Genomic DNA, 25,350 nt, shown 5'->3' with positions numbered 1-25,350 from the left:
ACACCGTTTATTCGCTCTAACGACTAAGAGCGTCCCTAACACGGAGAGGTAACGGCCTCTCCCACCCGATAGCCTAGAGGATACGTCCTCACACTTAGTGTGCCCTCAAACTATATTCTGCGATCGGGAATTCCTCCGCTAAGGGACCTAGGGGAGGCTATGCTCACCCGACCTTGCCAGGGTAACGGGTGCCGCCACTTGGCCGTTCGGACCTGGCCCTGACCCTGACAAGGGCCGGGGGTCGGAAGTCCCAGGGCGCTATCTAGATGTATTCAGGTCTTGAGGTGAGTGCGGACTGACTCACGCTGGGAGAGCTGCCCTTTATATACTCCTCTCTCCCAACCTCCTTCTCTCGAGAGGGTCTGGGTCTGACCGTTATCCCCCCCCCAGCCCCCTCCCTCAGTGGGCTCTGGCCCCCTCACCTCGGGTCAACGGTTATTATAGTCATGGGTCGTACACCTGTCACTCAACAGCCTCCTTGGCTTGTCTGCGCCCCCTACACACTGAGGGCGCCACTAGAGCTGAGTGTACGTGACCCATACAATACTGCTACGCAGGTAAGTACACAAAAGCAATTCGCGCGGGGCCCTTGAAAGTGTGGGACCCGGAGCATTTGCTACTTTTGCTACACTCGCTGTACCCAAGCGCTCTTCCCTCCACACTCCCGCGTCCCCTGCAACACCAGCCATGTCACTGGTTAGAGGTATTTGACCCTGAACCGCTCTCTCCCCGAGGACATTTTCTTAATCCGTCGGCACTGCACTGATGTCCGTGCAGCGTCGCCAATTATATTATAATTATAACGGGAGGGGAGAATGGCATATTGTGCATCTGAAGGCCTTGGCTTGCGTCCAAAGTGGCCCAGTCACATTCCTCAAGTGTCAGAAATGTACGCAATGCATTCATTCCGCCAGCAAAGGAATTGAAGACTGTACTTCACGCACACACACTGCCTGTGAACCACCCAGCCGTAATGCGCCCAGGCTACTTACGTCTCGGCAAGCTTATCCTACAGGTTGACCCGCCTGGGTGTACTACTTAGATTGGTCAAAAGGTGAACGTGATTTCCCGTGGCTCAAAGAGCATTGGTCCATTGATGCTCATCTCCCGTTTACAGGCCATGAAAATCTGTCGGTGGGACAATGCCTCATTGCTTTGACGTAGGCCGATCTATCTGCAGGACAATCACCGTTAACGTCCCCACAAAGCGGTACTCGTTTTTATCGACCACAGAATAATGATGGGCCAAGTCAACAACCACCCCGACCAGGAATTGACCGCAACATTCCAATTGCGACCACTCTGACTTACAGTTTGGAGATGTGCATGACAGGTGCTCTGGGCTCCAGTCCATCAGTATCAGACAGTGCAAACAAAAACCCATCATTGCACTGCACATCTACGTTCCCCAACCTTCACCAAAACCGGCACTGAGCAGCCAGGGCGGTGAAGGGCGGTCAAATAACTCCCACACGACCTGTATGCGACGTGGTGTAGGCCGTCATCTAGCAGTGGATTGAGAAGGGGGCTGGTAGCGTACATGTACTGCACGCACACCACAACAGTGAGATGTATTCTTTCACACCGGACGTAGTCAACTGCTAATCGGAGGTGCGGGAAATTAATACCGCATTTAGTCTGGTTCATTAAATTATTGATCTAAGCGATGCTAGACCTCACCTGAGCCTCGCAGTAAACGTGGAACAACTTTTGCCCAACGTTGCATGTTGAGTGGATGAGCTATGTGCTTTGAGTTAATAGCAGCAGCACTGCCACAAGGCCTGCTGCTTATAGGCTTCTCGTCAGCCTGACACAACACCGACCACGAATTCTTCCCCACCTTTCTAACCACCCCAACAATGATTGTACGTTGACCTTCTTTCGCACCGTACATAGCCAACTGTACTAATCGCAGGTGCTAATTCTCCTGCACACCCCCCCCCCCCACACCATCCCTTCCCTTGTCCCGCGACGGCACTACCTGGTGGTGCAAGGCGGGCTGGAGGCAGTGGTGCGGCGCGAGGCGTGGAAGTTCCTGTTCGGGATGTACTCCTGTTCGTCCACGGCGCGCGAGCGCAGCGCCCTCCGTGAGGAGCAGCGCGTCAAGTACCGCGTGCTTAAGTACCGCTGGCAGCAACTGCTGCCCGGCAACGTGCACCTGCGTCCCGACGGCATGGACGGTCAGAGATGCACCCCCGCACCCCCCCCCCACGGCCACCGTCGCCCGCCACCCACCCTTTGCGTATGGTGCACGTGACACCGATGTAGTATACGTGGAATGCTGGAGAAATGCTGGGCCAATGTTGGGTCAACGTTGACCCAAAGTTGACCCAACGATGACCCAACGTTGGGCCAATGTTGACCTAACATTGGGCCACTTTGTGTTAATGCTGGTGCAATAGATCCAGCCGTAGGCTGACGTTTGCCCAATGTGCCACGTTTACTGGGGCCATATAAAAAAAAAATCAATGGATCTATAACATCCATTGATTGACCAACTGGCGTCTTCCGAGCGGCTGTTTCATCCACCACATGCAACTCTATCGAAGGGGCATAACGTAGAACATACAATCACAGTAGCAAATAATGAATGTCTCCCATGCTGTGCCAACAACTGCCAATATATACACACTTATATACATACTAGCGGTAAGTACCCGGAGTTGCCCGGGCGAAAAAGGCAGACACACACATGGACTTACACGCAGACATCGACCCACACACATAGAAACCCATCGACTTACACGCACACAAACACATATGGACTCACACACAGACATCGATTTTAGAGACACACGTAGTTACACGCGCAAATCGACAATAAGACTACAAGAATGCTATCTAAGCGCTGTAATAATATTAATATCTACGGACTTTATAGCAGTAACCGCACGCATCGTGTTTGGGGGGGGCGAAGAGGACATCACACTGTGAAAAAATAGCCACAGCGTTATGTGTGTATTTATTGCATGTTAAACGCGTAAAAGAAAATGTCCCCCGTGAGCTCGACCGAATGCGCATCACTTGGCAGGGTCCGCCCCCCCCCCCACGCAATTGGCGTCAGTTGGTACGGTTGATGGCCCGCAATAAATAAATAAATAACATTTGAAATGCTACAAATGTGTTAATTAACAACTTCAAAGTTTATGGATGGGAAAACTGAATAGCCTATTCCCACCGCGGGGCTTAGGGCGTGCTGGCTGGCAAATTATTTTCTACGTAAAGCCCACCGTTTGAGAGCCAAATCCCTCACAAGCACGCGCGTACAGAGACTTCTATATATAAGAAGAAAAATGTAGTGTAGTGAAATACGCGGTGCACACAGTTGACCGAGGGCAACTGAGGGCAAGCAGGTGCGCGTGTGCAACATGGGGTTGCACGAACAAACCACCACCTAATTTAGGGGCTAAGCGGGTGCAAACCGGGTCGACCGGTTGTGCACGCTGACACCGGAGGTGTTGCCAGGGAGACGGGAAATAAGGGTTGATTAATGGGCTGACAGGCGCCAGCCTGGCTAGCCTTAAAGAGACACACGAGAGCTCTCGGATAAATGCCACTCAAGCCATCAATGGACCTCAACCCTCACGAGTCGTCGGGCGGGTGATGGTTGATCCCCCCGCCCAGGACAGACGAGTAAGTGGGTCTGAGGGAGCATAGGCGAGGGCAACGGTGGAGTGTGAGAACCCTCTGTGTGGAGAAGAAGCTGTGTGCTGAGGCACTGTGTGTGAAGCCTGTGTGTGTGAGGACACTGTGAGTGCGACTAAGCTGTGTGCGGAGTCGCCGGGAGCAGAGCTGCCGAGGACAGGATAGGTGAGGTGTAACATAGAGAAGAGTGGAAGAAGTTAGATCTAAGTGACCGTGTAGATAGTTCTAGGAGTGCCTACAACTGATGCAATAAATAAAGTTAAAGCAGGTAACTTGTTACGTGTCCGTCTGAGTGATTTTACAAGACACTACACATATATACAATTGGCTATTTGTAGAACTCATGGGTACTTTTTGGCTCTTGGTCTTTTACAGGTTGGCCACCCCTGATCTGTAAGGATAAGTTACTTATTTAGTGACGAGAGCCACACTTGAGTCCAAGACCTCTTTTTGACGAGGGTCCTACTGCATTGGGGTTTTCTCTTTAGACGTTTTTAACCAATCAGTGAGTGTTGATGCATGTGGGAGGAAACCACAGGACTCGTAAAAAAATCCAGGCACATGGGGGGGGCAACACTCTATCCCCATACAGTTGGAAACAGATGTAAATTAGTCCACACTCTGCTGTACTGCCTTCTCCTAGTGAGCCAGGGTATTGCTCCTCCTTGATATCCACGGGAATGGAGTTTCACCAACCCTCGCTGCTGCCTCCATGGTGCTGGATTGCAGGCAGCCACGTACGTAGCCACCACCGCCACCCAGCCATAATTTTTAGTTGAAAAGAAAATAGTGATGGGAAAGTAATGACAGTATTTTTGCTAAACATCAGATTACGTCCATGTGACGGGCGGATAATTACATCGCGGGATTGTGAGAGGTGATGGTGGCGTCTTGGGGAGACCATCTAGCAGTGGATTGCACATAGCTGATAATTGCACATTGGTGATGATGGATATGAAGTAATATCAGCAGACATTTCCTTTTAAGCCAAGATGTGAATAACAATCAGCATCTTGAACCTCGATGACATCTGAAGAATCTGTTTTGAGACCCTCTAAACTTCTTAACATTTGGTGAACAGTAATACAGTAGTATCACATGTATTTTAATAGTTTGTTAAAGATGTTTAAAATTGTGTTGACGACCTTTAAACCTGCGACTAACATTTATATTTTATGATCTCCGAGTCACTTGAACTGCGGCGTAACGTTTATCCCACGTGAAATGCATTCCTTCTCCTAAATGGTCACATTGGGTGTCACCTCCACAGAGAGGCTGGTGGCGGTGGTGGCCGCTCAACAGGCAGGCGAGAGGCAGGCCCAAGCCCACACGCCAGGCCCGGCGTCGCTTGCCTCCGAGCAAACGCAGAAGCAGCAGCTCACGTTCCTTGACATCCAGGCCCGGGTAACGCGCCCATCCCGTCGGGCCCCATTCCCCTCCTAGACATGGCCACACACAGAGCGTTTACCGTGTCAAGAGCGCTGAGCTGTGATCATTTACAATCCTTGGTCAACTCTGTGCTTCAGTCATCAGTGATTAGACTGGGTTCTCAAGTGCAGCAAATTGATTGTCTGAACCCACTCACGAATAACTGCAAAAAATAACCCCACCAAGTTTGGCAGAATTCCTATTCATCTGGGTATAGCTGTTCCACAGTGTGAATTAACCATGCTGGCTGGGCACAGTGTTGTTAATTCCATACAAAGACAAATACAAAGATCCCCTATATGGCCTCAACAGACTGTAGGGACAAGTGATGTTAGCAAGCACCTACGAAGGCCGGCACGTCACACAAAGGGGTAGGTGGCCAGCACCAAGTCCAGCCACCTTTGGCTCCCCAGTGGCGATGTTTTCACAGGCACTCATTTAAGGCTGAGTCGATCTCGAGGAGGCCCAGAACCGGTTCAGATAATTGTCACTGGTGTTGGCCGTGAGTGGGAATCGAGCTCAGGTCACTGGGTTCGTAGCGCAGTGTGCTGACTTCTGCGCCACCGCTTCCCACATTCACACACACACACGTACACATTCCCATGTTTCTCCATCTCTTGACACGTTGCCGGTAAAAAAATTCTAGTAAATTTGTGAAAGAAAGTATCTAAACCTTGAGAAAAAAAAGACACACCCCACCTTTGCGTACAAGGAGAGAAGGATGAGCAGGGCAAGCGATGATGGTGAGACCGTGTCAAGCGACAGGACACCGGCACCTCCTGCAGAGGCGATGACGTTCAACCAATGAGGGTGACCTCTGTGCCCCATGTGCCAGGTGTTTGCCGACCGCCAGCCCTTCCATCTGGAGGAGCTGCAGAAAGCGATCCGCATCATCGATAAAGACGTCCCACGCACAAACCGGGACCTCGCTTACTTCCAGTGAGTCCCGCCAGACGGCTAATCCACGCTGTCTCCCTTATTTTTTTGTTTCATAATTTTCAACGGCTTAGGAGTTTGCATTGTCCTTGTACCATTCACCTTTTTGGTGTTCATAGATCTATCGCACTGGTGAGACAAAACCATAAAAGAAGCTATCTTTAGTTGTAGGCCAATCAGTTTTTCTTCCCCGTCTTTTTTAACAAGCAGTTAGATGCCCCGCTAATTCTTACTCCCTCAACTTGTTCTGCCATTCTCCAGGAAGGAGGGTATTTCAAATCTGCTGGTCCTGCGTGATGTACTCATCACCTTCGCAGCCTTTCACCCAGGTGAGTGCAGGTATGCATACGCATTCGTGCATGATTGGATTCCTCCAATCTAAATAATGATTCTGATTCTGATTGTCCTAATTTTTTAGATGGAGAAAACTCAACGCATTCGTCAAAAACACCGCCTTGAAATGAAACTAAATAAATGAAAGTGTCAAGTTGATTTTGTTTAACAGGGCGAGAACAACAAGAGTCTAGTATGGAGTTATGCAAGTTTGAACGGGGGCATTATTCTTGCCAGTAGGGGGAGATGATTGCTATGCGTCGTCCCAATTGAGTAATTTTGAGCCTCAATTATGAACATATAATAGGCGACGCTTTTGAGAAGATCACCAGCGTTATTGACAAATGTGTTTTTTTATTAGTTGTGTTTCAGGCCATTGGGATGGAACATTTTCTCAACTCTTTGAGTTTGTGGTGTATATTTAATAAATGGCCACATATTCAGTTCTTTTGGAGCTAGTGGTTTGAATAAAGCTGAGAGCTTCTACACACACAATGCAACCTTTGTGCGTGTGGTTAAATCATTTTTTTCCCAGCCTGCACTGTTTCCCTCGTGGCGGGTTTTCTGGTCATTTACAGATGTAAATTTACAGATGTAAATGACCGTTCCCTTTAGGCAGTGCTCCTGAATGACCGTTGCCTTTAGGCAGTGCTCCTGAATGACCGTTGCCTTTAGGCAGTGATAATGGGTCTCCATCGTGTGAAGGTTACAGCCCTCTCCTTGTGAAGTTTACAACCCTCTCCCAGAGGCACGTGGCAGCAGTAAACGTCGATGATTTTACTTTACTGATATGAGTCATAATGCGGACGGAAGTAGTCAACAGTTGTATCTTTGCTTCACTGGCTGCCTGTTGGGATGGCCACATTTTATCGACTCTCTTAAGTTGGTAGTCTAAACACAAAACGGCCACACATTCAGTTATTTTGAGCGGAAGTCAATTGTGAGCATAGTTTCAGCGAAGCAGGTAACTAACCCATTGAGCCTCGCCTACCCGTGCAGGAATGCAGGTAACACCTAATACGTGGCCCTATTGTATTTTGCGATTTCAATAGACCTGTTCACATTTAGTGCGCGTCTTTGTTGAGAGTGTAGGGGTGTTACAGAGAGCCCGTTATGCATGGCAGCCTATGGTAAACAAGCACAGTGGGCGGGGTTACATCAGTGCACGGGCAGGTGGCCTCTACGACGTCCGCGCTTCGGACGTTACGATCCCCCGGGGCCCCACCCCTCAGGGAGGGGGGTGTATAAAAGGGGAATGTATCGGGGGGCTCGGGAGTGATGTGTGAGCTAAGAAGAGAAGACGGAAGACGTCCTAGATAGAGCCCTGGTCTCCCCCTGGTACGCCGTCCTTGTCAGGACCGCGCAGGCTCGAGCCAGTGGCGTGGTACCAGAGCCAGAGCCAGTGCTGGTCTGGACTCTGATTACCGGGCCCGACTGACCAGTGTCGGGCCAAGATAGCCTCCCCTAGTCCACGAGAGGAGGACTCTGAGGCAGGCTAGGGTTAGCTAGGAGGTGTGTCCTCAGATAGACGGGTGAGGGGGCCGATACCCCCTCAAGTGTGTATGTCACAACGTATGGTGTTAATAAACCAGTGTGCCTCCAACTATCCGGTGTGAACGAGTCGTGAGCGTTACTACAAGAGTATCAATAATACAATAAATGAGCACAATACACGTTCCCATATGTGTCTCTCCACGTTAAAAAACACATTTACAGATTGCATCATCAGATACCCTACTCTGCTGATGAGAAACTGAATGTCGAAACCAGTCCAGGTTTTCCTGGATGAGTAATTTGCTGTTCTTTCATTATTTTATTAGATTCTTCTAAATACTTAATTTCAAAACAAAAATATTGTTATATTTAATTAACCTCCTACGATTCCATCAATTCACTGGAGATGCAACTTTACATTTAAAAATGTATTACGTTTTCCTCTCACACACAAAGTAAAATATTTAGGTGAAAAAACTAGTTTTTAAATGCACACATTTTTATTTGCACTCAAAAGTAGAAAATAAATTATTTTTGCCCCCGGAATGAATCATTTAATGTGCTGAATAAAAGTGGGTGGCTTGCATTAAAATAATTAAACATCGAAAGGAAGCCATCCACTTTCATTCAACACATCAAATGGATTGATTCTGGGGGGAAAATGATGTATTTGTAATAAAAGACTCCGTCAGGCGATGCTGGTCTCCGTTTGTCTTTTATTCAGGTTCTTCTCCGCACTCCCCACTGGCCTCCTCTCGGACCAGTGTCGTCTCGCGCGCGACCCGCGCACGCTCCCTCTCGCGTGCCACGCACGCTCTCTCTCTCTCTCACGTACCACGCATGCTAGCTCTCGCATGCCCCGCATGCTCCTCCGTTAGCTCCTCTATTCCCGCACTCCGCTGCCCGTGGCGTGCAGAGGTCCTTCGGCCACGTGGCCAATGGCGCGGATCTTTCCTCACCACCCAACGTGGCTCAGCCTCTTAACTTCCCCGACTGCCCCGATCTCTTCCGGGCTCCCACTTATATACATTCCCCCCACGTGACCCTGACTCCTCCCCTTCCGGATCTCAGATCCGGCCTTCCCATACTACCCCGCTGGCTCCGCCCCCATTCACCTCGCCTCCCATTGGAGCCGAGGTGAACGGTGGCCCCTCCCACACGCCCCGCAGACCAGGCTCTGCCCCCCAATACCCCGGGCCATGTGATTGGACCAGAGCCCAGCAACAACCCCATTTACGCTCGCATTACATGACCCCCCCCCACCTGATGAAAAGCCAGCCGTCCCGGCTGCAATAGGACAACATAATCCGAGCGACAGCATCACAATCAGGAATCACCAGACACAACGGAGAGTATAACAACAACACAATTAACGAAAGGGAAGGGATCTTGAATGAGTGCGGGTCGCCGGCCCGTCCTTCACGAGAGGCGGCGCCCTCAAAGGTCGCAGTCCCGACAGGGTTTTAGGAGCGGCGGAACCTGAACCATCCGCCGCTGGTGGAGGCCTGTCCATCCCAGCACCCCGTTTCCCAGAAAGGTCCGTAGTCGGGGCCCCCTGCAACTGCAACCGCGGCGGGGTTGGAGGGGCAGCGGGGCCAAGTGTCCCCGTCGCTGTGGTAGGCCCACTTGGTGCAGGAATCCCTGTGTCCGGCAGGATCACAGCCGGCCCGTCTACAGGAGGTATGACAGGCGCGCTTGCAGGGTGAACAGGCAAAGTCAGTGGCGCACCGGACGCGACAGACACCGGCAAGGCAACGTTAGGAGATGACGCATCCACTCGCGGGGCCACGTAGGGTTTCAATCGGGACGTGTGAACGTACCAATGCCACGATCCGACCCGAACGTGTGCGGACTGCGGGCTAGGGACCTCAATAAGCACAACTGGCCCCTGCCAGGGTTTGTGCAACTTAGGGGAGGTCCCCACCAGTACCTATGGGCAGTGGAGCCAGGCCATGTCCCCCACTCGCCAGGGGGACCCATAATGAGAGCGCCGGGCGCAACGTTCATTCCGGGCCTGGGTCCTGGCCATAGCCAATCGGGCTGCCTCCCGTGCCTCCGCCACGCATCGAGCGGCATCACGAATATACTCGGTGAGGGGCTTAACAGGACCCCTCGCCTGCGTGCCAAGTTGCACTTCCACCGGCGGCACATTCTTGCGGCTGTACATTAAAAAGAAGGGTGAGTACCCTGTTGACGCATGCAGCACCATCCGGTAAGCGGAGAGCACCCCAGGGATATGCAAATCCCAATCGGCCTGCTTCTCGCTAACCGTATGACAGAGCATGGCCGACAGGGTCCGGTTCAACCGTTCAACCATGCGATCAGTTTGTGGATGGTAGGGAGACGTCCGAACCTTCTTAGTCCCCAGTGCGTCGCACACATCCCGCAATAGGTTGGAAGAAAAATTTCGCCCTTGGTCTGTAAGAAACCTTTCCGGCGCCCCCCTTGTCCATCACATATCCGAACAGAAATGCCTCCGTGATAGACGCCGCTGACTGGTCGGGCAGGGGCCAGGCCATCGGCCAACGGGAAAGATATTCAACCCCGACCAACAAAAATTCATTCCCCCGAGCGGACGGGGGAAAGGGCCCCAGAATATCCAACGCCACCAACTCGTTAACCCGCGACACTTGTATCGACTGCACTGGGGGAACATACGGTTGTTTAGGCGGCTTCCGCTGGGCACAGTCGGAGCACGCCCGAACATGCCCGACGACATCAGTCATCATGCCGTGCCAAAAATAATCCCGCTGTAACATCAACAATGTTTTCTGCACCCCGAGATGTAACAACTTCTCAGCGTGCAGAATCCGAATCAACTCATATCGCAACGACGATGGCACAACAAGACGCCAGCGATCGTGCAAGCCTTCCCTCCACATCAACAAGCCATCACGAAGAGCCGCTCCCGGCGTCCCATCGGACGACGGATATCCCCTCTTCTTTGCTTTGCAGCCTGACTCCGTAAGGCCCCCAGCGAATCATCGAGCAATTGCTCTCGAATCCACACGGAACGCGGAAAATTCAAAACCCCGTCGGCCCGGTTCCGGACACGTGCAAGCCCCGGGCATCTCCACAGCGGACACGACAGGACGCGGGGGCTGTGGAACCCGCGTGCACCTATTCGTGCCAGAGGCACAGGCGCAAGGGGATCCCTGCGGCAATCGGGAGAGCGCGTCCGCATTTGCGTGACGCGACCCCTTACGATATTGAATCTCAAACGAAAATTCCTGCAAAGTTTCCAACCATCGCGCCAATTGGCCAGACGATTGGTCAACTTTCAGGGAATATTTTAGAGCCGTGTGGTCCAATAAATTTGCGGCCATATAAATACGGCCGGTATTGACGGACAAAATGCACTATAGCCAACAGTTCCCGGCGGGTAACGCAGTAGCGGGTCTCCGCCGGAGATAAAACACGGCTCCCATAAGCCACCACGCGCTCGACGCCACCCTTAAATTGCGATAGGATGGCCCCAATCCCCGTGTCACTAGCGTCAGTTTCCAGAATAAAAGGCAGAGTGAAATCAGGGTAGTCCAGCGTCGGCGCTGACGCCAAGCGATTGCGTAGGCCATGAAACGCCGCCTCCTCTGCCGAACCTCCGGTTCTTTGCCGTAAGGAGGTGCAATGGCCTAGCGATAGTGGCAAAATTTGTAACGAACCTGCGATAATAGGAAGCGAACCCGACAAAACGACGCACGTCACCCACCGTGGCCGGAATCGGCCAGTCCCGGACGCACGCCGTTTTCTCCGGGTCCGTGGCCACACCGTCAGAGCTGACTATGTGGCCCAAACAGCGCACGGATCATTGCAAAAAGTGACACTTCTTGGGCTTAAATTTCAAATTGGCGGAACGCACCCTAGCAAAAACAGCATCCAATCTCTGAAGATGCTCCTCAAACGTACGGCTGAACACAATAACATCATCCAAATATATCAAGCACGTGTCCCACTGCAGACCGGTCAACACGAGTTCCATCAACCTCTGGAACTGAAACAGGTCCTGCGGCGTACGGAAAGCTGTCTTTTCCCTCGAGGACTCGTCCAGGGGGAGCTGCCAGAACCCCGAAGAGAGGTCAAGAGCGGAAAAAAAATTCGCCCCAGACAAGGCATTGAGGGAATCATCCATACGCAGCAGGGGGTAAGCATCCGCAACCGACACCTTGTTCAACTTCCGAAAATCGACACAAAACCGTAATTTACCATCCTTTTTCTTTACCAGGACCACCAGAGCGCCCCACGGGCTGTTGGACGGAGACATAATGTCAGCGGCTAGCATATCATCCACCGCGCCGCGTACATGATCCCTCTCCGCCGGACTCAACCGATGTGAATTCATCCGAATGGGAGCAGCATCCCCAGTATCAATATGGTGGGAGAGCAACGAGGTGTGTCCCAGATCGAAATCGTCTTTAGTAAAGACATCAGAATATTTCTCCAACAGCGCGCGAAGCGCGGACCGCTGGTCCATAGTCAAGGACGCATTTCTTGGCACAACTCGGCGATCCATCGATCGTCCTGCGCCATCGAGGACGAAACCCCCCCAACGAGGCCCCGGTGGGCCGGATCGTCATGGGCCGTGAAGGCGGTCGTAGCATGTGCCAAAACCGTTCCGGCCGGCACGACGACATTGTCCGCGCCTCCATTCAACACTTGCAAAAATGGAGGCTGACCCGGCCGAACAATCGTTCGTGCCGCGACCAGCGCCAGGCCATCCGAAACCGCGTTGGACGGCGACAACAACACCCCCGCCGCCCCCTCGACCCCAGGCATGGGCTTCCGATAATGCAGTGGGATAAGCATCTGCTAGCCAGGTGGAATGTCGACCGAAACATCGGATAGCGCCTGCACCTGACGGTCCGGAGCGGACTGTCCCCACGGCGACGGCAAAAAGAAAATCTTCTGGCCCGCCGGTAACTCAATACAATTCTGATCAACCCTTATCTGAATGAGCATCTTTGCCAGAAAATTGGTCCCCAACAAACACGGTACAGCGAGGGACCTGGAGATTAACACCGTCCCCGAAGCTGACACACCCACAACCGAAATACGTGCCTCCACCTGACCAACGATGCCCATACTCCCTCCGTTCGCCGCAACACATGAATCGTAAACCGGTCGTACCCGCGACGGTGGAATGGACAGGAGATGGAATATCATGTCCGAGATGATAGTTGCGGACGCGCCCGAATCTACCAAAATTTGCACGTCGACCCCCTGTATCGAACCCGGCACGGTCGACGACCCAGTAACGGCTGCAACCACCCTCCGTGCCAATTTCCGCCACTGTGTCAGCGAGCGATGCGGATCCCTTAGAGTCCCCCCCATTAGAACAGGCCCCCGGAACGCATACCGACAGTGATGCATGAGATGACAGGCCTTGCCGGGTGTCTGATGCGTTCCGACTTGCCTGACACGGTTGACTCTCTGGCGTTGACGTCGTGTCCTTGGCCGGGGACTCCGGCTGAAGAGGCGGGTGAGGGCGACTCCGACAGTCCAGCGCGAAGTGTCCAAGACGCCCGCAGCGGTAACACGACGAGTCGGCCCGCCGCCCGACTCCCCCCCCCCCCCCCCCCCCCCCGTCTCGACGATCCCTCAGCGGCGGGCCGGAGCGCGACTCCGCTCCCCCTTGAGGAACCCACTGGGCCGCCGCTGCAGAGAGATCGCCAGGCCCCCTCTCGTCCGGCACAAAGACGGCCTTTGACGGAGTCCACCCGGCGGCACCTCCCTCCACGGTCGGGCTCCCCGTCCAGGCGGTCACCTGTGCCCAACGGCGCAAGTTGAACTGCACGTCGAGGCACTTGGCTGCCATCCGGGAGGTCAGCTGCTCATGGCTGCATATCGGCATCGGAATGCCCAAGTCCTTGGACAGCTCCAACATCTTACCCAGTATCAAGGGCTCCAACAAGTCGGGCTCCGTCACTGGATACACGGCCATGGCCAGCTCAAGCACAGCTCTCCGGAAAGCCACAGAAGATTCCTCGGGTGCCCGTTGCCTCTGGACGAATCTGCGGTGTGCGTCGTCCGGAGGCTCGTACGCTTCCGCCATCTCTTCGAACGCCCCTTTCAGCGTTGCTTTCTTCGCGGCCTTGATGGAGCGGAAGAATTTCAAAGACTTGTCGTCCAGAAGCGTCGGCAGAACTTCCAAGGCCTCCGCATCCGTCCACTTGGCGGATTGGACGGCCGACTCAAAACGCCACGCAAATGCACTCCAATCTCCTCCAATTGAGAATTATTTAATCGTCGTCAGGCGATGGCTGCGAGTCCCCGAGCTGCTGTCTTCTGATGCAGGCGTCTCCTGCGGCGGCGACAAGATGGCGTCTTCCCACCGTGGCAGCGACAAGATGGCGGCTTCCCGCCGTGGCGGCGACAAGATGGCGGCTTCCCGCCGTTCGTCCGTGACCACACCCAAGATGGCGGCGTCCTGCCGCGTGTCGGAGAGGGCGGGAAGCGTCGCAGAGGCCCCAATGGCGGACGGCTCGGCCCCACCCGAAGGCTCCCCGCTTGAAGGCCCGCCGCGTGGCCGATCCGGCATCGTCGCTGGCGTGACCAGGGTGACTAAATCCAGCAGAACGGCCCACAGCGAATCAAGCTGGACTGCCACGTGTCGCCAGCCATCCTCGGCGCCCGTCGACACAGACGGCCTGGCCGCCCCGACGACATCTTGTACTCCTGTCGTGTCGCTTTCCGCCACTTCGCCCACGCCTTCCATGGTCGGGACCGCCAGAGGAAGGTCCTCTTCCTCTTCTGAAGATGGTGCAGGTATATTTTTTTTCTTGAGATGTTTCGACATCTCGTTCCACTTCTGACCCCAGTGTAATAAAAGACTCCGTCAGGCGATGCTGGTCTCCGTTTGTCTTTTATTCAGGTTCTTCTCCGCACCCCCCACTGGCCTCCTCTCGGACCAGTGTCGTCTCACGTGCGCCCCGCGCACACTCCCTCTCGCGTGCCACGCACGCTCTCTCTCTCTCGCGTGCCACGCATGCTCTCTCTCGCGTGCCCCGCACGCTCCTCCGTTAGCTCCTCTATTCCAGCACTCCGCTGGCTGTGGCGTGCAGAGATCCTTCGGCCACGTGGCCGATGGCGCGGATCTTTCCTCACCACCCAACGTGGCTCAGCCTCTTAACTTCCCCGACTGCCCCGATCTCTTCCGGGCTCCCACTTATATACATTCCCCCCACGTGACCCTGACTCCTCCCCTTCCGGATCTCAGATCCGGCCTTCCCATACTACCCCGCTGGCTCCGCCCCCATTCACCTCGCCTCCCATTGGAGCCGAGGTGAACGGTGGCCCCTCCCACACGCCCCGCAGACCAGGCTCCGCCCCCCAATACCCCGGGCCGTGTGATTGGACCAGAGCCCAGCAACAACCCCATTTACACTCGAATTACATATTTTTCATTTTGAGTGCAAATTTGTGTGTGATAAAGGCCGAACGAAATTCGGTTTCGGTGCCGAAAGTTGGCAAATGGCCACTTTCGGCATACTTTCGGTTTCACGGCCGCAAGTAAATGTTTTACTTTCGGTTTACTTTCGTTTTCGGCCGATACTGATAATGACTTTCGGTCGTCAACCGAAGATCTATTTTTAGAATATAACGCTAGTGCTACGTCCATCTCTCTGCCTATCGGCCGGTCAGTCGGCGCTAGGCAATCCTATGTGATAGGCTGCAAACACACACGTCAGCAGCTTGGGAGCGAGGTTACAGCTGCATCGATGGTATGCTAATGTCAACAGACGGCAGCCTGCATCTCCATCCGTGGGTGGAGTCTCTTTGGCGGGACGACAACAAAGTGCCTCTGTTGTCTGTTCCCAGCCGCCTGCCCGCCTTGGCTTATGTGTTGCGCTCGCTTAAGTCTACACGCGTGTTAATACCGAGATTCGAAGTCTGACAATATTGATATTCAGTTATTTAATAGTTCTGTAGCGAATTAGTGATAACGAAATTACGAATTTGAGTGAAGTAGAAAATTAAAGTTAATAAACGGAGGCGTTAATCACCGTGAAGAATGTCGAAACATGCGGTGCGGGATTACTTCACTAAAGTCAATTCTGATCAAAGCAAGGCGCAGCAACCTGCTGGGCGAGAATGCGGAAAAACTGGTATTTCTTAACTACAACACTCGTTTGTTTGAATATAATTACTAAGTAAGTAACACCTAAAGATTTGATATTTAGCTACTCTTACTGCAGACTCTGAATGATTAGTTCTAGATTTATTTTTTATTAAAGTAGAATTGCATCATGACATATTTAATAAATCTTGTGTTGGGTAACTTCGGTTATATACCTTTCTGTTTCGGTCTCGGCCGAAAGTGTAATTAAACTTTCGGTTTCGTCTTTGGTTTCGGCCGAAAGTCAATATTTAACTTTCGGTCTGGTTTCGGTTTCGGTCGAAACCAGAAATTCAGTTTCGGTCAGCCTCTAGTGTGTGCATTGAAAAAATTGTTTTTTTACCCCATTGTTTTACCGTGAAAACTTTTAACTATTAATTTTACCAAGTAAGGTCCACTGAAGCTATATATCTCTTTTTTAGAAGTGACCTGGCCACAAATGATAGCAAAAATGTATAGCAGCCAAATACTCAAAGGACATGTTTCTAAATGTGGAGGGAAAAACAGGCGGATCCGGAGAGAAATCCACACAACCCAAATCGAACCCACGACCTCCTGTATACCAGGCGAGGTAGTTAACATCAGCATCACTATAACCCTCTATGCCAGGCATGTCAAAAGTCCGGCCCGCGGGCCAATCACGGCCCGCGGTCAGATTTCATACGGCCCGCAGCTTCGGTCTTATGTGTTATTTATGGCTCGCTAGCTCTGTCAGAATAAATAAATCATAAAACTTTAAATATGTAATTCCTCCTTTCTCCACATGGTGGCAGCACCATTCTAATGCTATCTGGCTCTGCATCCGTGCCGCGAACATATCGTCAGATATTCAGAGACAACTGGGGGACAGGGAGTGGCTTTTGATTATTTCTCATTAGCCTGCGATGAAAGCACCGATGCATCTGACACTGCACAACTACTTGTTTTTTAAGAGGAGTTGATGACAACATGAACGTGACAGAGGAGCTGCTTGACCTCAAAAGCCTTAAAGGGCAAACCAGAGGAACAGATTTATTCGTTTCTGTTTGTGAAGCTGTTGATGATATGGAGTAAAGTTTCTGGGATCATTACCGATGGTGCGCCTGCCATGTCTGGTGAGCGAAGTGGATTGTCCACACTGATCTGCAATAAAGTCAGCGAAGAAGCAGGTAACGCTATTAAACTTCACTTTATCAATCACCAGCAGGCTCTCTGCACCAAACATCTCAAATTTGACGATGTTATGAAACCAGTGGCAAAGGCAATCAATTATATTCGCTCTAAAGCTCTAAACCACCGACAGTTTCAGCAGTTCTTGCGTGACATCCAGGCTGAATACGGTGACGTAATATATCACAACGATGTGCGGTGGCTAAGTCGGGGGTCCGCACTGCAGCGATTTTTCTCTCTCAAAGAGGAAATTGGACATTTTTTGGGTGAGAAGGGACAACCAATGGAAGAACTGTCCGATCCTGTATGGCTGGCAAATCTGGATTTTTTGGTTGACATAACAAAGCATCTGAATGCGCTGAATGTTAATCTTCAAGGAAAAGATGCAATGGTGAGCCAGCTATACGCTCACATCAAGGCCTTTGGAACCAAACTGCAACTTTTCCAAAGACACTTGTCCCAAACAGAGCCCTGCACCGCGCACTTCCCAGCTTTGAAAGAGGTCATTGACAGTTTCCCACAGGACATCGGTGCGCAAATGAAGAGTTATGTAACAGCTATCGCATCTCTTTCTGTGGAATTTAAAAAACGCTTTCCGGACTTTACAGTTATTGAAAAGGACATGTTGCTTTTCTCTTCTTCCTTTTCCGTGGACCCTGATGATGCTCCTTCACAGCTGCAGCTGGAGCTCATTGAACTGCAGTGTGACGATTAGTTCTCTTGTTGACTTTTACTGGCAGCTGGACAAAAGCAGGTTTCCAGAAATGCGATCATTCACTAAGAAAATACTGAGCTTATTCGGCTCCACATATTTGTCTGAGCAAACATTCTCAGTCATGAACTTAAACAAGAACCGTTTGAGGTCAAGGATGAGTGACTCCCACTTGCGTGACATTTTACGCATCTCAACCACTGCCCTCAAGCCAGACCTGGTCTCTTTACTGAAATCTAGATCTCAGTATCACCCTTCTCATTAGTGTCAGAAAGTTATCTGTTCCTTGATCAATCTGAAATTGAGTGTTCTGAACGGTAACATATGTCACTATTAACAGTGAAAAGCCTAAAGCACACTAATGCACTTGAACTTATGGCACTTGTTTTTATTAAACTCTTGAATAAGATTTGGTTATAACTGTTGATGTTATGTACCTGTAGATGTGACACAAACTATTGCTTTCTTAAAGATCTTGTAAAAGACAAGGGCAAAATTCACTTGTTTTAAAGTTTAATGATAACAGACCACTTTGCATTACTTCTAACTCCTGTTTAAAATGTTCATGAGGCAAATATATTTAACTCATGGAAATTTAAGGTATTCTATACAGTTTGTTCAATGTTATCTGACTGAATGAAAGGCAGAATTGTGTTTTTACAGTTGTTCACATCTGCCTGAGTGGCTTATATTTAGTTACATTGTCATTTGAAAAATAAAGGTAATTGTGACAATGACAATTGTTTATAACAGTGTGTATTTTCATGTAACTTTTGTGGTTAAAAAAATGTCAGAAGGAACTATTGGCCCCCGGGCATCTTCACTTTATCAAATTTGGCCCTCTTTGCAAAAAGTTTGGACACCCCTGCTCTACGACTATGAATAAAACACCCGGACTTAGAATGTGCCCAATCTGGTCAAACCTCGAAAGCCAAGCAGATCTCAGCTTGGACAGTGGCTGGAATGGGTGGCTGGAATGGATGGCTGGAATGGGTTGCCACCATGCACAAACAGGTTGTCATAGAGCTGCGAGGCGACGTATGTATATCGAGTTGTACTGTACGTCTATGCTGCTTGCTTCTAGATTTTAAGCTTTCGTGACTGCAAGGATTCATAATCTTAGTTTTTTTCGGTAAAGTCACGTAAAATTAATAAAAGTAATAATTGAAATAAAATAAAATAATAAATCACGACGTTTCGGAGGCAACACAAGTCTCCGTCATCAGGTGGGACCATCACAGCTAGATTTACTGTATCAAGTGAGGCAAAAAATTCCAAGATACAAGTTCTTAAATACAAGTTAAGGGGGGGAGGAGGGGGGGAGGAGCTTATCTGAGTGTGGTAGCCAATGAATGGAACGTATTGGGGGGGGGGGGGGGGGCTAAAAGAACAACAGGTGCACATGCTAAAGGTGCACATGCTAGAAGAGAACGACACTGCGCATGTTGTTTAACCCAGTGTTGGTGACAACCCAAATACAAAAAAGGAGAGTACTGTTAAACGCTGGGGATGTTAACACTCGGTGAAGTAGAATAGTACCTGTCAAATAAGATGGTCCAAAAATGCGTAGTTAAATCTTTTTTGCATGGTTAATAACATCTTTCCAATGATTACTCAGTTTGTACCCATCATCACGGTTGAAATTATGTCTGTGTTTGTATATCTGGATGGCTTCATGTACAAACCTTTGCTGGTAACCAGAGGGTTTGCAGAGCACCTTGGTCTCGGAAAAAACAATATCATGAGAGCCCACAGCGTTGTAGCAATGATCGGCAATGGCGGAAGACTCAATTTTGCCGTGTTTCAGATCTCACTTGTGCTCGCGGACACGATCAGAGACATGACGTTTCGTTTCCCCAATGTAACAATCACCACAGCTGCAACTCAGTTTATAGACTCCAGAGTATTGCAAGTCACAGATGACATCCTTCACAGATGGAATTAGATCACGGATTTTACGTACTGTACTGAGTCCGATCCAAGTCCGATTCAGTACAGTACATAAAATCCGTGATCTAATTCCATCTGTGAAGGATGTCATCCCTGACTTCCAATACCCTGGAGTCTATAAACCGAGTTGCAGCTGTGGTGATTGTTAGATTGGGGAAACGAAACGTCATGTCTCTGATCGTGTCCGCGAGCACAAGTCAGATCTGAAACACGGCAAAATTGAGTCTTAATAATAATAATAGTAAAATTTGTAACGCGCGCAAATTTGCAGACGTAGTGGCCGCAACTCACAGGCGCGGAGCCAAGCTCAGAGTCGTTCAAAAGCATGATTGTAGAGGTGAGTTTTTAAGTCTCTCTTGAAGGAGTCGATTGAGGTGATGCTGCGAATGTGCAGAGGGATATCGTTCCAGACTGTTGGGGCTGCCACCGAGAAGCGGCGCATAGACATGACCATCCTGAATCTTGGTATCAAGAGGAGGTCGTGAGTCGCGCTGTGCAGGCATCTGCCGTGTGCTGAGCTGCAAGTTGTCAATAATGAAGAAAGGTCCGGCGGGCAGGCGGATATGAAGGCATTGTGGCAGAAGCAGGCGGTCTTGTATGTGACCCTACTGGCGACGGGTAGCCAGTTCAGAGCATGGAGACAAGCTAGTGAGTCGAGATGGGGATGAGTGTGGGCAATGACGACGCGTGCTAGGTTATTTTGTAGTCTTTGAAGTTTCTTTAGGTTGCCAGCGGAGGTCCGGACTAGGACGGAGTTGCAATAGTCAAGGCGAGACCCAACTATGCAACATGCCAATGTGTTGGCAATTTCAGTAGAGATGAGAGGACGTATGTGTCTGAGACACTTGCAGGTGAAAGTTACATGAGCTGATGATATGGATGGTTTGACGGTCGAAGGATAAAGTTTAATCTAGGATGACACCGAGGTAGCTGAAGTGGTCGGTGAACTTGATGCTGTGACCGAAGATGTGTATGTGTGTGGGGAGTGCTGCTGAATTGAGATGTTGCTTGGTACCTACCATGATGGCCACTGACTTTTTCGGATTAAGAGCTAGGTTGTGTGCAGTGAACCACTGTTGCACGGCGGTGGTACATTCCGAGAGCCTCTCGAATCCAGATACATTGCTAGAATCGATGGCGGTGAATAGAATCGTGTCATCCGCGTATGAGTGATGCTTAACACCGAAGCTAGCGATGAGCCGGCCGATCGGGGAAGTGTAGGCTGTGAAGAGCAGGGGACCTAGTACAGAGCCCTGGGGAACCCCGCATAATGCTGTTGTTTCAGGCGATGTGGACATGCCCACCCTGACTGAAGATTGCCGGTCAGAAAAGTACGAAACTATCCACTTGAAGTCGAAGTTGGATGATGGTGTCGAAGGCTGACGAAATGTCCAGACTTACAAGTGCAACAGTTGAGCCGGAATCAATGATCGTCAAAATGTAATCGAGCACTCTAGGGAGTGCTGTTTCTGTGGAATAGTTTTGACGGTAAGCTGACTGGAAGCAGCAGTAGTTTGCGGAGGAGGTGATGTGTGGTTTTAGCTGGGCGAGGGCTAGTCGTTCAAGGAGTTTAGAGAGGTTCGAGAGGTTAGTGATGGGACGATAACTAGATGGGTCATCCGGGTCTAGACTTGGTTTCTTTAACAAGGGAGAAACCAGGCCAGGTTTGAGGTTGGACAGAAAACGCCCCGAAGAGAAGGAGGCATTTGCGATGTTCCTGATCATGATGGCGAGTTCCGGAGCACATTGCTTGAACACGGAACCTGGGAGCACGTCGAGTGGAAATTACTTCAAATGAAGTGATTCAATTAAAGAGAAAACGTCTTTTGTAGACACCGGCTTTAGCGTAATTAGAAGAGTGTCTGGGTTAGTGCTTACAATTTTAGGTACCATGAGCAGGGTACAATGGTGCGATGTGTCGGTAGACGTGCACGAGTTTGCGATGGTGATTAGCTTGTTGGTGAAGTAAGTATTAAAAGAGGTGGCAAGTTTCAGTGAGGAAAGGGAATCACTAAGGTGAGGGACCATGGTGCTACCAGGATGTAGAAGATCTTTGAGGGTTTTCCATAGAATGCGCGGTTTTCCGGTTGCTTTTTTGATGCGTTCCTCAATGTAGGAGGAACGTGAGACTAGGATCAGTTTGTTAGTTTTCCTGCAGGCGACTCTGTAAGCCAATCATTGTTACAACACTGTGGGCTCTCATGATATTGTTTTTTCCGAGACCAAGGTGCTCTGCAAACCCTCTGGCTACCATCAAAGGTTTGTACACGAAGCCATCCAGATATACAAACACGGACATAATTTCAACCGTGATGATGGGTACAAACTGAGTAATCATTGGAAAGATGTTATTAACCATGCAAAAAATATTTAACTACACATTTTTGGACCATCTTATTTGACAGGTACTATTATACTTTACCGAGTGTTAACATCCCCCGCGTTTAACAGTACTCTCCTTTTTTGTATTTGGGTTGTCACCAACACTGGGTTAAACAACATGCGCAGTGTCGTTCTCTTCTAGCATGTGCACCTGTTGTTCTCTTTAAGCCCGCCCTCGCCATACGTTCCATTCATTGGCTACCATACTCAGATAAGCTCCTCCCCCCCTCCTCCCCCCTTAACTTGTATTTAAGAACTTGTATCTTGGAATTTTTGCCTCACTTGATACAGTAAATCTAGCTGTGACGGTCCCACCTGATGACGGAGACTTGTGTTGCCTCCGAAACGTCGTGATTTATTATTTTATTCTATTACTATCATTACTTTTATTAATTTTAATTTTATTTTTTACCTACGTGACTTTACCGAAAAAACCTAAGATTATGCTGCTTGCCTTTATCAATCCGCATTGACCAGTCAGGGTGAAGTATGGTCAAACGGCCTCCACAACCAGCACGGCGTCAGGAGGCCCTCATCCAGCAGTGGATTAACATTGTGCAGCGCTCATCCCCACCAGTGGAAATTCCAGAATCCCGTGGCAGGGACCATATTTAATAAGCACTGACGACTTCGCACAAAGTGGTAGCTATTTTATGACCCTGTAGAGATGACAGTGATGGTTTGCCTATGTCAATCCTTGACCCTACAATAAATGAAAGCATGTGCATTCCTCGACAACAGTCAACGTTATGAAAGGTTAATAGCATGCAACACAGCTATTACAAGTAGAATAACGATCACCTCGATTGAAAAGTAGTGAAATTACATATAGAACACGATACGTATAACGCGGTTAATTGCCGTATTTGCGATCATTAAGTAATGTACTGTATGACAGCCGGTAAGACACATATAGGCTGCAATGCTATAACAATGCACACATGCATAGTAGTGCATATCGCGACACCGTACTCAACGTGCACAGATTTTGCACTTTAATGTAAACCATTTATATCAACAACCATAATTAGAACATTGTGGCAATGAAAATATGGATAACATTACGGCATTTCATTGGAAAACATGATCACGGGTTTCACCTGCTCACTCAACTTGAGCATAACAAATGTTGCCCTCCGCACGTCGGAACGGGAGTGACAAAGCAAACAAACACATTATTTATGACTTATAACTGTAATTATTTTAACAATAGGAATAGTAGTAATTGTTATAATTGTAATTGTTGGTTTCGCACTAAGGAAGAGGGAAGCACAGCGGCTGCTCCGGCGCCATGACGAGTGGTGATGTAAGCACGCCTTTCATTGGTCAGAGACTCACCAATAAAAGCCGCTCTGATTGGCCAAGTCGTTTCCCCGCGTAACTGGCCAAGACCATTCGTGATTTCAAAAATGGGGAGTAGAATGTAGGCGTATTAGATATTAAAATGAAGTCAAAACACGAATAGGCCCATGATTGGCGGGACCTGGACTGGTTTTATAATGCAATCTTGAATTGTCACGCGAGACGAGTTTTTGTAGAAAATGTCAGCTCGTTAGGCTCCATAGATCCGACGATATTAAGCGTCAAATATTTTAAAGAATATAAACAGACAACACGGCAAGTTCAATACAAATGTGTAAAAACAACAGCGCAGGGCTATTGTGACGCACGCACCCACTCTATCTTCTACAACTCTTGGCGGCCAAACAACACAAATCATTTCCCACCACCACTCCACCAACTCCATCCACTCTCCATCCCATCCTCCAAAGACAAAACCCTCCATATAGCTTTCACAGACTGTTGTGGCAAGTGCTGTTAGCGAGCACCTATGAAGACTGGCACGGCACACGAGTAGGTGGGTGGCCAGCACCACACCCTGCCGCCTTTTTCTCCCTCGTGGCGATGTTTACACACCACACCAGGTGCTCATTTGGGGATGAGTCGACCAAGGGGAGGCCCAGAACCAGTTCACATAATTGTCACTGGAGTTGGCCCTGAGCAAGTATCGAATTCAAGTCCTAGGGTTCGTAGCGCAGTGTGCGAACCGCTAGAATACCGCTACCCCATCCTCCATGCTACCCTTCACCCCATCCAGTGCTAAATTAAACCCTTGTGATTCACCACGCCGTCAACGACGTGCTGCCACAGGGCGGCAGCGGGGGGGGGGGTGCACAGTGGCCGATCGTCGTTTTAGCCCTGGAGTTGAGGCATTGGACAAAACACGCGTGTCTGTGACGCTTTTCTCAAGACTTTTACCGAGTGCGTGGGGCAGGGGTTAAGTGCTTTTACTGCCGCCTTTCCCAACGAAACTGCACGACAGCGAAAACAAATCACACGTTGGGTTAGGTAACGGCCTTTTGTGAGTGGAGTGAATGAGGACCAGGGCTTGAAATGCCACTTTACAGCTGTCAGGTATTTCCACTGAATAGGTGGTGCGTGTTGATGAGGGTAGGTAGGTACGTAATTGTGATCCAGTGCTTTGGAGCCAAGGGTTGGTGGATCATAAAGGACTGTGACCTTCACAAACCTGCTGGTGTACTGATAGACGGATCGCACCCGTACAAGTTTCAAGTTAATTTTGTTTGAGTCAAGAGACGAGGATCGTCTTATTTGTAAGAGTGAACCAGATCGCCAAAATTCAAAAGGAAAAACATACTAAATAACAAGTAAAATGATGAAGCAAATGGAAATCAGACCAAAGACAACTGTGTTACAGTTGTAATTATTTCAAATAAAATTCCTGCTTTCACACCACCGACAACGCAGTTCCTTCAAATTTGCGTGAAGTTCACGGAGGAGTGCTGGGAGGGTGTGGCAGGGTGGGGGGACAGGGGAAGCGTGACGTCCCATGAGAGTTAGTCCTCCAGACGTGTCGCCGTGTTTAGTTTTTTGCTGCTCAACGTGGACGCCTGACCGTGCCGCCCTGACAGACGTGAGCTACGCACAAGGCATGAACGACCTGCTGAGCCGCTTCCTGGAGGTGTTTGACTCGGAGGTGGATGCCTATTGGTGCTTCTGCGCCTTCATGTCGCACATCTCCTACAGCTTCACTGGTGACGGCATGCTCCACAAAATCAGTGAGGCCCTCCGTTCCGAAAAATCAGTAAGGCTATCTGTTCCATAAAATATGTGAGGCCCTCTGTTCCACAAAATCAGCGAGACCCTCTGTTCCACAAAATCAGTGAGGCCCTCTGCTCCTCAAACT

At 50.0% G+C, this 25,350-nt stretch overlaps 1 long non-coding RNA gene across 1 annotated transcript; it reads left to right on the top strand.

Moving 5' to 3' along the window:
* Positions 1–5,985: 5,985 nt before the first annotated feature.
* LOC144946056 (uncharacterized) lies at positions 5,986–25,125 on the top strand. The gene is made up of 3 exons (XR_013639750.1): positions 5,986–6,012; positions 6,271–6,338; positions 25,076–25,125. It is a non-coding gene; the product is annotated as an uncharacterized LOC144946056 (long non-coding RNA).
* The last annotated feature ends 225 nt before the right edge of the window (positions 25,126–25,350 follow it).

This window comes from Lampetra fluviatilis, chromosome 39 (genome assembly GCF_964198595.1).
Source record: "Lampetra fluviatilis chromosome 39, kcLamFluv1.1, whole genome shotgun sequence".
NCBI lineage: Eukaryota > Metazoa > Chordata > Hyperoartia > Petromyzontiformes > Petromyzontidae > Lampetra > Lampetra fluviatilis.
This window is presented reverse-complemented; position numbering and strand designations above follow the sequence as displayed.